Source organism: Lutjanus erythropterus, chromosome 4 (genome assembly GCF_056507025.1).
Source record: "Lutjanus erythropterus isolate fLutEry1 chromosome 4, fLutEry1.hap2, whole genome shotgun sequence".
Lineage (NCBI taxonomy): Eukaryota > Metazoa > Chordata > Actinopteri > Lutjaniformes > Lutjanidae > Lutjanus > Lutjanus erythropterus.
This window is the reverse complement of record NC_139320.1, coordinates 24,198,788-24,210,976: the sequence shown is the minus strand read 5'-3', so window position 1 is coordinate 24,210,976 and position 12,189 is coordinate 24,198,788. Positions and strand designations below refer to the sequence as shown.

Here is a 12,189-nt window from a genome sequence, read left to right as displayed (position 1 = left end):
CAGAGAACTCCAGCAGACGTTCTGCTCTCAGGCAGCAATTTGTTCTCACTAAAGCACCTGCACATTAAGATCCAACCTCGACACTCCGCGGACATTATTCAGCTCTGCTTGTCAGGTTCAGCTCGGTATCATCAATTATCCTCCAGGTTTAAAAAAAGAAAAAGAAAGAAAAAAAAAAAAACACCTGATGTCCCTGGATGTCATCGATTGTTAAAAATAAAGACCTCAATAGTTTTTATGCATTGCTGCTCATTTTAAAGGGCCAGTGTGTAAAATTTATGAGGATTTATTGGCAGAAATTGTATGTGTATGTTTTCATTAGTGTATAATAGGTTTAGGTACCGTTCACATTCCAGTAACTGTAATTCTTTTCTTTTTTTTGGTACTTTACTCTCTCTGTAAAAACAAAAATTCAATTGTCAAAAATGAATCCAAACTTCTCCATTTCAACTTTGCTATTAATTTTGAATATTGTGTTTTTATTTATTTAGAACATTTTACACACCACTTTATGTAAAATTCTTCCTTCTTCCATCTCAGTATGAGGTTTGTGAAGTAACAGATTACATGTAACGGGATTATGTAATCTGGATACAAAAACAAGGTAACTATTTCATTACAGTTATAGATAAAAAAGAGGTATAGAAAAAATAAAAATGGGGGTTATTAGCAGGATCACAATTTTAAAATAAAGAACGATATATTATCATATTCATTATCATGACTTCTAGAGAAAAAAAATGCTACACTGGCTGGAAATGTCACCATTTTTTGACTTTAAATTAATCAATTAATCAATAAATTGCACACAACAAAGGAAGGAACAGCTGGACAAACTAATCATCCTAACAATGAACATAAAACACCGAAAGCTGAAACCATTAATTTATTAAGAATTGATGATTAAATGAATCTGAATCCGTTTTGATAGTCAGTTAATAATTTTTGTCATTTATTTAGTTTTTAAAAAAATCTAAATTTTCAGATTTCAATGTCTTAAACATGAATATACAAAAACAAGACATCTGAGGACGTCATTTTGGACTTTGATCAACATTTTTCACCATTTTCTGACATTTCATGAACCAAAAAACTAATCAATTGATTGATAAAATGGTTGAGAAAAATGGTGGCAAAAAATAGGTTAGGCATATTTTCCAAGTGACCAGATTGTGACAGGATTAAATAACTGTTTAATCATTTTGAGTAACTTTTTTTATTTTAAAAAATGTAAAATGTAATAAATTCTCTGACTTTGGTGTCTTAAATGTGAATATTTTCAGTTTTCTTTACTCCTCTCTGACAGTACATGGAATATTTTTGAGTTGTGGACAAAACAAGACATCTGAGGACGTCATCTTGGACTTTGATCAACATTTTTCACAATTTTCTGACATTTCATGGATCAAACAACTGATCAGTTAATTGAGAAAATAATCAAACGATCACCCAGTGATGAAAATAATCATTATTAGCAGCCCTAAATACACAATATTAGGCTAAACAATTTCAAAGTCATTTAAAGTAACCCTCCAAACCTTGGTTAGGAAACAGTCTAAGATGTGGGTTTTGCAATCTGCAATCTCACCACTAGATGCCACTAAATCCTACACACTGGTCCTTTATGTTGCATAACAGAAGGAAGTGAAAGATGGTTTACTTCAGGTGTGTAGTGCTATTGTTTTGAAAAGGAAAAGAAAAACCTGTTTCAGGGGAAAAAAAGCAGAACTGAACTGATAAAGTCCCTGTTTATCCTTGTTTGACTCATCAGTCAATAAGCATGAAACCTGACTGACTGACTGACTGACTGACTGACTGACTGACTGACTGACTGACTGACTGCTTCACCTCAGCTCTCTTTGCTTCCCATTTATGTCCTGAAATCACTCAAACAGCAGGAAACAGCATCTAATTTCTCTTGTGTGATAACAGATTTTGCTGCATGTTTAGAACAAGTAAGGAGAATAAAACTGGCTGTAAAGCATATATACTATGTTTTCTTCCTTTTATATTCTTGAAAGTAAAGTAAAAAGAAATGCATAGAGGGTCCAAAGACAGACGCATGTGTTTGGGGTGTGGGCTAACATGACACACTGAACGCTGTCTCAGCACCTGCACTGCAGAACAGAAACCAATGAATCAGGTTCTGTCACACCTGCCTCTCCCCTCACAGGACCGTACGCTTACTGTTCAACCACTCGAAGCCACAGACTTCTTCTTATCGGGGTAACCAAACAACCGATACATGTCGCGTGTTTCCTGACAAGAAACTGGATGAATGAAGCCTTGTTTCAGGAGAGACGCAGCAATCTGGTAGCAGGATTGTTTCTGCTGCAGCCATGATTGCTTCTCCGCCCCTTAAATTGATTTACCAACAGAACAGCTGACTGTACTTTCACACACACACAAGAGGGCAGAAAATCATGTAACACTCAGGAAAGAGGTGACATGATGGATAAGGTTCACTAGTTTGGAAGTTTAAAACTGAGTTTTTTGCTGTCATACTTCAAGAGTAAGGAAGATAAAAGTAAACATTAAATAACTGGGGGACAGAAACTCCACGTATTTCATGCTTAGCAAAGCGCTGCTGGGGACAGGATCTGCAACAAAAGGTGTTTTAGCCACTTTAAAAAGGTCCACTTACAAAAAAATCAATATCAATTTAAGTGTACGCTATATTTAGACTCGTTTCTACTTTGCTGCCAGACAGACTGTTCTGATGGAAAACTGATGTTACGTAAGCCAAACAGCATTCTCCCAAAACCAACCAAACTCCATAGGCGAAATCAGTGATTTTACCTCACAGAACACAGGGGCTGCTGGTCTACCGCTACCTCCATATATATAAGTTTGTTTGTGTTATTGTGTGACTTTAATGTTTTAAAAGCATAGTGCGGATTCACAGAAGTTGCACAATAACACAAATAAACTAACTGATTGAGGCAGCAGTAGACCAGCAGTTCACATGTACTGTGAGGTAAAATTACTGATTTTGCCTATTAAGTTTGGTTGGTTTGGAGACAGCGATATTTGGCCTATATAGAAGAAGTAAAGTGGTGAAATAATACCTCATACAACCTCATATCAAAACTTCCAAACTATCCCTTTTAAACTAACGTTAACATGAAACATTAATATCTCTCAAAACCCCACAATGCACTGCTTCTCGCTCCAAGGCGTCTGAAAACAATTAAATCTTTTTCACCCTACCTGCCCTACTTTGGTGAATTAAATTGTTCTTTTCTGCGGGTTTGATAATTTCCTGCTTCACAGTCTCCCATGATGAATGAAATAAAATCATAACGGGGATAATTAAACATTTTAATTTGTTTCAGCCTCGTTCTCTTCACAGATCTCCGGAGAGCAGCGTGAACGTCACAGACAGAACGGGATGCCGTTCGACATCTGACTGACTGAAGCCATGTGTTCTTCACTTCTTTACCTTCTCCACCCACACTGCTGCTCTACACATGATCTACTGTACGCTCTCACAAATAAACGTTCCAAAAGGGTTCCTCCTGAAGGGCTGAGGCTCGACCAAGAACCATCTGCTTCTAAAGAATGCTTTTTGAAGAAAGGATTTGTCAAGCGTTCTTTGTAAGACTGAGGGTTCCATCGAGAACCCCTTTTCATCCAAACGAGTTAAGGATTATTGAAATCCTTGAACCATAATATAAAGGGCTTCTTGGTAGAACCCCCTGGGTGGGTTCTAGATAAAACCACTGGAATATAAAAGGTTCTTGGTGGGACCCACTGAATGGGTTCTAGATAATACCTTTTGATTATAAAAGGGTTCTCAGTGGAAGCACCTGGGTAAGGTCTATGTAAGACCACTGAAAAAGGTTCCCAGTAGTACCCCATGGGTGGGTTCTAGATAACACCTAAAGGTGTTCTCAGTGGAACCCCTTGGGTGGGTTCTAGATAAAAACCCATTGGAATATAAAAAGGTTCTCAGTAGAACCCCCTGACTTGATTCTAGATAAAAACCAGCGAACTAAAAAAAGGGATCTCAGGAGAACCCTCTGGTTGGGTTCTAGATAAAAACCCTCAGAATATGAAAAAGTTCTTGCTAGAACTGTGGTTGGGTTCTTGCTAGAACTCTGGTTGGGTTCTACATTAAAACCCTTGGAATACAGAAAGGTTCTTGTAGAACTCTGGTTGGTTTCTTGATAGAACCCTCTGATTGGGTACTAGATAAAAACACTTGGAATATAAAAAGGTTCTTGCTAGAACTCTCTGGTTGGGTTCTACATTAAAACCCTTGGAATATAAAAAGGTTCTTGGTAGAACTCTCTGGTTGGGTTCTAGATTGAAACACTCAAAATATAGAAAGGTTCTTGGTAAAACTCTCTGGTTGGGTTCTACATTAAAACCCTCAGAATATAAAAAGGTTCTTGGTAGAACTCTCTGGCTGGGTTGTAGATTAAAAAAACCCTCAGAATATGAAAAAGTTCTTGCTAGAACTGTGGTTGGGTTCTTGTTAGAACTCTGGTTGGGTTCTACATTAAAACCCTTGGAATACAGAAAGGTTCTTGTAGAACTCTGGTTGGTTTCTTGATAGAACCCTCTGATTGGGTACTAGATAAAAACACTTGGAATATAAAAAGGTTCTTGCTAGAACTCTCTGGTTGGGTTCTACATTAAAACCCTTGGAATATAAAAAGGTTCTTGGTAGAACTCTCTGGTTGGGTTCTAGATTGAAACACTCAAAATATAGAAAGGTTCTTGGTAAAACTCTCTGGTTGGGTTCTACATTAAAACCCTCAGAATATAAAAAGGTTCTTGGTAGAACTCTCTGGCTGGGTTGTAGATTAAAAAAACCCTCTGAATATAAAGAGGTTCTCGGTGGAACACCCAGGTTGGGTTTTTGGTAGCACCTTAAGAAAGTGGAAAGGTTCTGGATAGAACCACCAGACAGGGTTCTAGGTGGAACTATTACACCATAGAAGGGTTCTCTGTAGATCCTCTCATTGTTGGTTCTGAGTGAAACCTTTCACTGATGGTTCTTGGCATAACCCTTTATGTTGTGTTGGAACTCTCTAAAAGGGTTCCAAGTGAAGCCATTATAAAAGGTTTTACCAGGAGCCAGAAAAAGTTCTCCTATGGGGGAAAGCTGAAGAACCCTTTATGGTTCTAGTTAGCACCTTTATTTCTAAGAGTGTCCATGCAAGCTGTCAGTGAGCAGCGTCGGCTCAGTCACTTTTATCTTGTATGTTTTGTTCTTTCTAATTTACTGTACGTTCTCTGGGTGTTTTCCTCTCCTGCTGTAGAACAGCTGATAACGTTCCTGCGGTGACACCATCACAGCACCAGGGAGATGGAGGAAATTTATGCTCGCACCATCAACATGCTTCCCTGAGCATGTTCCCCCATCCCCCCATCGTGGAGCAGCTCACCCCGCCACCTGCCTCCTGATCTGCAGCCTGATGGCCAGACCTTCATCAGGGCCTCTCATGAAATATGTGCATCCTCGTGCGGCTGCTTCACCGCGCGTCTGCGCTCAAATGATTTCTTTTTCTCTGTGAAACGGGAGCTGCGTCAGTTTAGCCGTCATATAAAGAAGCAGCGCACGGATTACAGCCTTCCTTCATTTGCTTTTCACTTGATGCTTAAACTGGAATCCTCATGAAATATTGAGGTGAATGAAAATGGAGGCATCAGTGTCCCTCCCACTTTAATGCTTCAGTGGCCCTGACTTCTTTGTGTAGCCAACCAAAGCTAACAGAAGATCTCCTGTTGTTGTGAATTAAAGGGATAGGTTGGGTTTTTTTAAAGGTGGGGTTGTACTGTATCAGGTGGCACGCCCGCAGTTTGGAGGAGCAGCAGGAGCACAGGTGAAGGAAGCTAAGCAATGTACTGCTGTGGACAGGGTGACCAACAATAAATATTTTAGCCCTCTACAAAAGTGTGCACTATATTTAGAATATTTTTCACCGCTTCACCTCGTTGTTAGACAGCTTTTTCTGACAGGAAATTGCTGTTAAACAAGCCAAATATCCCTCTATCCAAACCAGCCAAACTCTGTGTGCGAAATCAATAATTTTACCTCGCATAACACAGGAGTCTGTGGTCTCCTGCTGCCTCGATCTGTTAGTTTGATTGTGTTATTGTGTGACTTCTGGGTTTTAACCGCATAGCTCATATTCACCAAAGTCACACAATAATGCAAACAAACTAACAGATTGAAGCAGCGGTACACCAATAGTTCATGTCTTCTGCAAGGTAAAATTAGTAGTTTTGACTATGGAGTTTGGTTTGTGTGGAGGGAGTGATATTTGGCTTATATAACAACGGTTTCCCATTAGAAAAAACACCGTCTGACGGCAAAGTAAAGCTGTGAAATGATACACTAGCTATCCATAAGTACTTCATATAACCTTACATCAAATTTTCCAAATTATCCCTTTAAACTAACATGCGATATTAACTCAAAGCTGAAAATGCACCTTTTTCTCAATTCAAGGAGTCTAAGAACAATAACGTCTAAATCTTTTTTTTTACCCTACTCACCCTAATTTGATCACTTAACCAACCAGACACAAAACAGTCATTTTAACCCACACAACACAGGAGGTGCTTCACTACTACTGCACTGATCTGTTAGGTTTTTGGTGTCATTTTGTGATTTTGGTGAATCTGAACTCTTTAAAATGTCACAAAACAACACAAACTAACAGATCAAGGCAGTGGTAGTATAACAGTGGTTTCCCATCAGAAAAAGCTGTCTGCAAAGTAAAGCTGTGAAAATATTTTCTGACTGGAAACTGTTATATAAACCAAATATCACACTCTCATGTTCAGCCAAACTCCATAGACAAAATCAGTCATTTTACCTCACATAACACAGGAGCTGCTGGTCTACTGCTGCCTCGACTCACTTGTGTTACTGTGCGACTTCTGTGTTTTAAAAGGTTCATTTGGATTGACTGAAGTCCCACAATAACACAAACAAACTAACAGATTGAGGCAGCAGTAGACCAGCATCTCCTGTTTTCTGCAAAGTAAAATGACTGACTTCACCTATGGAGTTTGGTTGGGTTGGTGAGAGCGATGTTTGGGATTATTCTGACAATATCTTACACTTAAACTGATAGATTTTTTTTTTTAAGTGGACCTTTTTCAAGTGGCTAAACTACATCTTGTTGCTGAGCCCCGTCCACAACAGCTCATGCTGCTTTGCCTCTGGGCTGGTGCTCCTCTCTGCTTCTCCAAACTGGGGGCATCTACTGTAGCTAATACACCATAAGGACCTCATGCAATCCCACTCCAAAATATCTGAACTATCCCTTTAAGCACACAGGAACAGGAGCAGAAGCGTGAGGCTCTAAGGCCTACGTGTGAAGGCACACTGGGTGCACACAGAACACACATGACGGAAAAACGTTAACGTGAAATGCAAATGTTAAATTTTCCTATGCAAATGGAAAAAAAAAAAACAATATCTAACACCTTGAATCAGAGGTGATCACCAAGCTTTCATCAACTGATAACAGAGGCATCAGTGATCTTACATAATGTAACACACGTCAGGCCTTTTAACTGTGGTCACTAACACCTCAGCAACACAAATCTGTCACTTCACTGTGACTGATGTTCAACCATTCAGCTTGTGTTCCTCATTTCTAAACATAGAGTGCATCCACACACATGATCCCCAAAAAGAGGAAGAAGAGGCACAAAACAAACATGAGACTGAGGTGAAAGAACACATAATCCAGGCTCTGACCCTCCCCTGCACACGCGCGCGCACACACACACACACACACACACACACACACACACACACACACACACACACACACACAGGTGAGTCCACCTACAGCCAGGTCACCTTTTCCATTCAGCAGCCACATTACAATCTGCACCACTGAACACAATGAGCCAATGAGATGATAATACCGTCGTTAATAGAAACACCTGCAGCAGCAACAGGATCATCCGCAGTGTCTCCAGCAGCAGCAGCAGCTGCAGAGTCAATACATCCAACTATCACCGCCGCTCCTCTCAGATTAAGATTGAGAGAGAGACGGACGCCGTTTCTTACCGTTCAGATTCAGTTAATCCGCCGCTCGACAGTGAAGAGGAGGAGGAGGAGGAGGAGGAGGAGGAGGAGGACGCATGCAGGCTGAGCGGTGATGAAGAGGACGCGGGCTGCAGCATCGCTGGAAAACAGGGAGGAGAGAAAAGAAGAGAGGAGAGGAGACTCAACGCCCATGTCAACATGGGCTCAGGTCGCCCCCTGCAGGTGAAAACACACATTTACTTTTCCAACTTTAATTATTAACAGCTACGTACAGTAAAATAACAGCACAGTAACACACAGGCTGGGGGAGTAACGGATTACATGTAACGGAATGACGTAATCTGGATACAAAAAGGTTAACTGTATTCCATTACAGTTATTCAATCAATCAGTAAATTGCGCACGACAATGAAAGAAACATCTTAACTAATAAACCTCACCACGAACATGAAACACTTATCTATTATTAATCAATTATTCATTAATTCTAAAAACATGGAGATGAATTATTAATTAATCTGCATGTATTTAAATAACCAATTAATTGTTTTGAGAGTTTCATCTTCTTAAACGAGAATATTTTCTGGTGTTTACTCCTCTCTGACGAGACATTTTGGACTTTGGGAAACACTGATCGACATTTTTCACCATTTTCTGACATTTTATGGACCAAATAATTAATTGATTGACTGATAATGAAATAATCGTCAGAGGAAAGAACATGTTTGGACCTGTCTTTTAATTGGCAAGACTGTAACAGGATAAATTAATCAATCGATCATTCTGAGTAATTTTTAATAACTAAAAAGAGTACAAATTCTCTGATTTCAGCTCCTTAAAGAAAACTCACTATCTTTGAGTTGTTGACAAAACAAGACTTTTGAGGACGTCATTTTGAGATTTTCCACCATTTTCTGACATTTTCTGCACCAAACAACTAATCAAATAAATTAAAAAAAAAACAATCCACGGAATAACTGATTAACATAATTAGTTGCAGCCCTAAAAACACAATATTAGGCTGAACAATTTCACCATAATTTATATTGAGGTTAAGTAACGGAAAGTAATCAAGTTACATTACTTTAATATTGTGAAACTTTGATTCAGTGATTATCTACTCACCCTCAGGCTGACTGAGGGTCAAGTTTAGTTTTTATCCCACAAAACACTACTGGAGTTTCACAGGAAAAGTTTTGCAGAATCTCACAAACAATGGAAGTAAATGGTGACCAGTTTTCAAACAAAAAAAACAAAGTGCCTCCATACGGCTCGTCTGATGTAATCCAAGTCTCCTGGTGGGATGTCACTTAATTTCACCAAAAATCAAAGACAAAAGTCTGTGACTTTAACTTTCAGCATCATTTATTTTATTTACAGCAGAAACTTTACAAACCACAACCAACATCCAGACAAAAACAAGCTGATGAACTGAACCTTCACCGCTCTGATCCACATTCACAGGTGAACCTGCTCAAAACTCAGCAGAACTACAAAACCTTCAAGCTTTATAAAGTTCTGAAATATGAAAACTTTTAAAATAGTGCAGCATGCAAATGTTTATGTAAAACACAGAGAGACAGTGTCAGGGACAAAAACAGTTTCTGGTTTCATTTAATGTGGAAAAAGCTGATTGAAAAATATATTACATCCACTGACGAGTAACAGCTGCAATACTGTTTGTATTAGTGTTATTTGTTTAAAATAAAGGATTGTAAAGATTAAAGCTGCTGGGTTGTGTGTTCACAGACGGGTAACAACTGTAATGTGGGCAGTAACTTTTTAGAAAAATCAAAACTATTTACAAAACAAAAGCAAACATAAAATGCTGGAAAACAAGTAATAATGCATGTAATTCTATAATAAAGAACAAAACATATACGTCAAAAAGTCCCACAGATTCAAACATCTCCCAGTTTAAATAAAGACCACTTATGTTAATGCACAATTTTTACAAAACAGGTTGAAGGACGGGAAACAGCACCTTTCTGCAGCACACGTTGCTTCGATATCTTAAAATGCGACCAAGTTACATTCACTGTGTTTATTTACAAAGCTGTCGAGTTTCTTAAACTTAGGCAGTAAATATCAACTTTGACCAATTAAATCGGACAGAATTTGGCTTCAGGTTACATCAATAGTTTCTCTGAATGGAACATAAATAGCAAAAACAAAATATTTTGTCATAAATTGCATTTAAAAAGGGACTCAGTGAGGAGATTTTTCATCTCGTTGCATTTTCAGTCTTTAGTTAACACACACACACCTCGATGTTGCGTTCAGATTTTAGCTGCCCTGAGAATCTGCTCCCACGCTCGCACTCCGCTTTCATTTCCATCATCATCATCATCATCGTCCTCATTAATGTTTAACTGGCTGAGACACTTTATACTGCAGGAGGTGCTCCGTCACTGCTGGTGCAGGAATAAAACAAAACTGATTCATACAAACTCCAGGAGAGCTGGGACGCCACGTAAAACGTAACGAAGACAGAATGCAATGATTTACATTCTCCTCCTATATTCAACAAAGACAAACTTAATGCTCAAACTGACTTTTTTTAAATTTTACAAAATGTGATGCCTGCAACATGGTTTAAGTGGGGGCACAGAAGACTGAAGATTGAAGCACAAAACACGACAGCGGAGACACCGGACTGTTGAGCACCTGAAGTCTCATACTGAGCAAGAATGAGAAAGAATTTCAGTTTCAAAACTTCAGCAGGCAGTGTCTTCAGTTCCCAAACACTGACTGACTGTTGTTAAATAAAAAGCAGATGAATCACAGTGGTAAACTTGCTCCTGTCACAACTTTTTGGGAACATTTTAAGGATTAAATATCTTGTCTTTGTACTGTATTGAACTGAACATTGGTCTTGCAAATCATTGCAATCATCATTTATGTATGTTTTATACAACATCCTATTTTTTTTAGTATTGGGTCTTGTATATGACTCAGGTGTTAAATATCCCCAAACTGATTGTGCTTTCATTCAGACGTGTGTGAACTAAAAAGTGAAAATGATCCACTGAGGTGAAAATTATCTTACAGATTATAAATATAGACTTTTCAAAACCCAAACTGTGCAATTATATACATATAACTTCAGGGAAAAAAAAAAAAAAAAAAAAAAAAAAAAATATATATATATATATATATATATATATATATTTTTTTTTTTTTTTTTTTTTTTTTTTTTTTTTTCACAAATCTAGCTGGTGATAGAGCAATATAATACCTTTAAAAGGTATAACATTCATTTGGGACATTAAGGCACTTAAAATATATCCTCTGAATTATAATCTGATAAATCAATTCACATTAGCAGCTTTTTTTTTCTTTGGCTAGTTAAAAAAAGGTGCAGTTGCTTGAAGGAGACAACACTGATCTATTTGATCTCACCAATCAAATCCACATATCAACCCTTTCACACAGAGATATCCTGATCAAAGTAATACACCAGAGTATTCAGAGCACCATGGTGTAGTTATACTGTTATAAAGTACCAGGTACACAGTTGTGCTTTCAATACAGTACATTCTCTCTGAAGTAAAAGCTGTACCTTCGAGGTAAACGTACGGCACAAGAGGATGATACAGTGAAACTCTCAGCTGGGTTTGACACGTACTATCTGCTCCATCTTACTTAATGCAGCTAATTAAGATGTGAAATAAAGGGATGTGGATTTTAAAAATAATCTCCGGTGGGATTTGTACACAGTAGCTGGCACCGTGCCTCCTAATAAGCGACAAACATTTACCAGGACGTCTGCCAAACACGTGCTAATTTGCCAAAAGAAAAAAAAAAGATGAGCCTCATTCATTTCATCAAAATGTCTCACTCATAATATCTTTTCTGTAAACAGCCAAAATGTAAAAATACTGAGTAATTTCAAGCTGAAGCAGAAACAAACACTGAACTCTTAAAAAAAACAGAAGCCGAGTTCAAACTGGTTTTACAGGAGAAAAAAGAATGGGGCTCATCATGGCGTACTGCAGACTAAGGAACCAAAATAAAGTTAAAAAATGGCATAATGTGTGATATATGCCTTGATAAAATGTTCTTAAAAGGCCAGTGTGTAGGTTTTACAGGGATCTATGATTATTGATTATTGATAGGTATGTTTTCTTGGGCTGATTGGAATCTTTAGTGTTTCAGTGTGAATT

At 38.1% G+C, this 12,189-nt stretch overlaps 1 protein-coding gene across 1 annotated transcript in view; it reads right to left on the bottom strand.

Annotated features, from left to right (window-relative positions):
- The window catches only part of mtus2b (microtubule associated tumor suppressor candidate 2b), a 51,589-nt gene extending 43,425 nt beyond the window's left edge, over positions 1 to 8,164 (bottom strand). Inside the window, exon 1 of the mRNA XM_084717398.1 lies at positions 8,045 to 8,164. The gene's annotated coding sequence lies outside the window, so the exon portion shown is untranslated. The remainder of the gene's footprint in view (positions 1 to 8,044) is intronic.
- Positions 8,165 to 12,189: the final 4,025 nt, after the last annotated feature.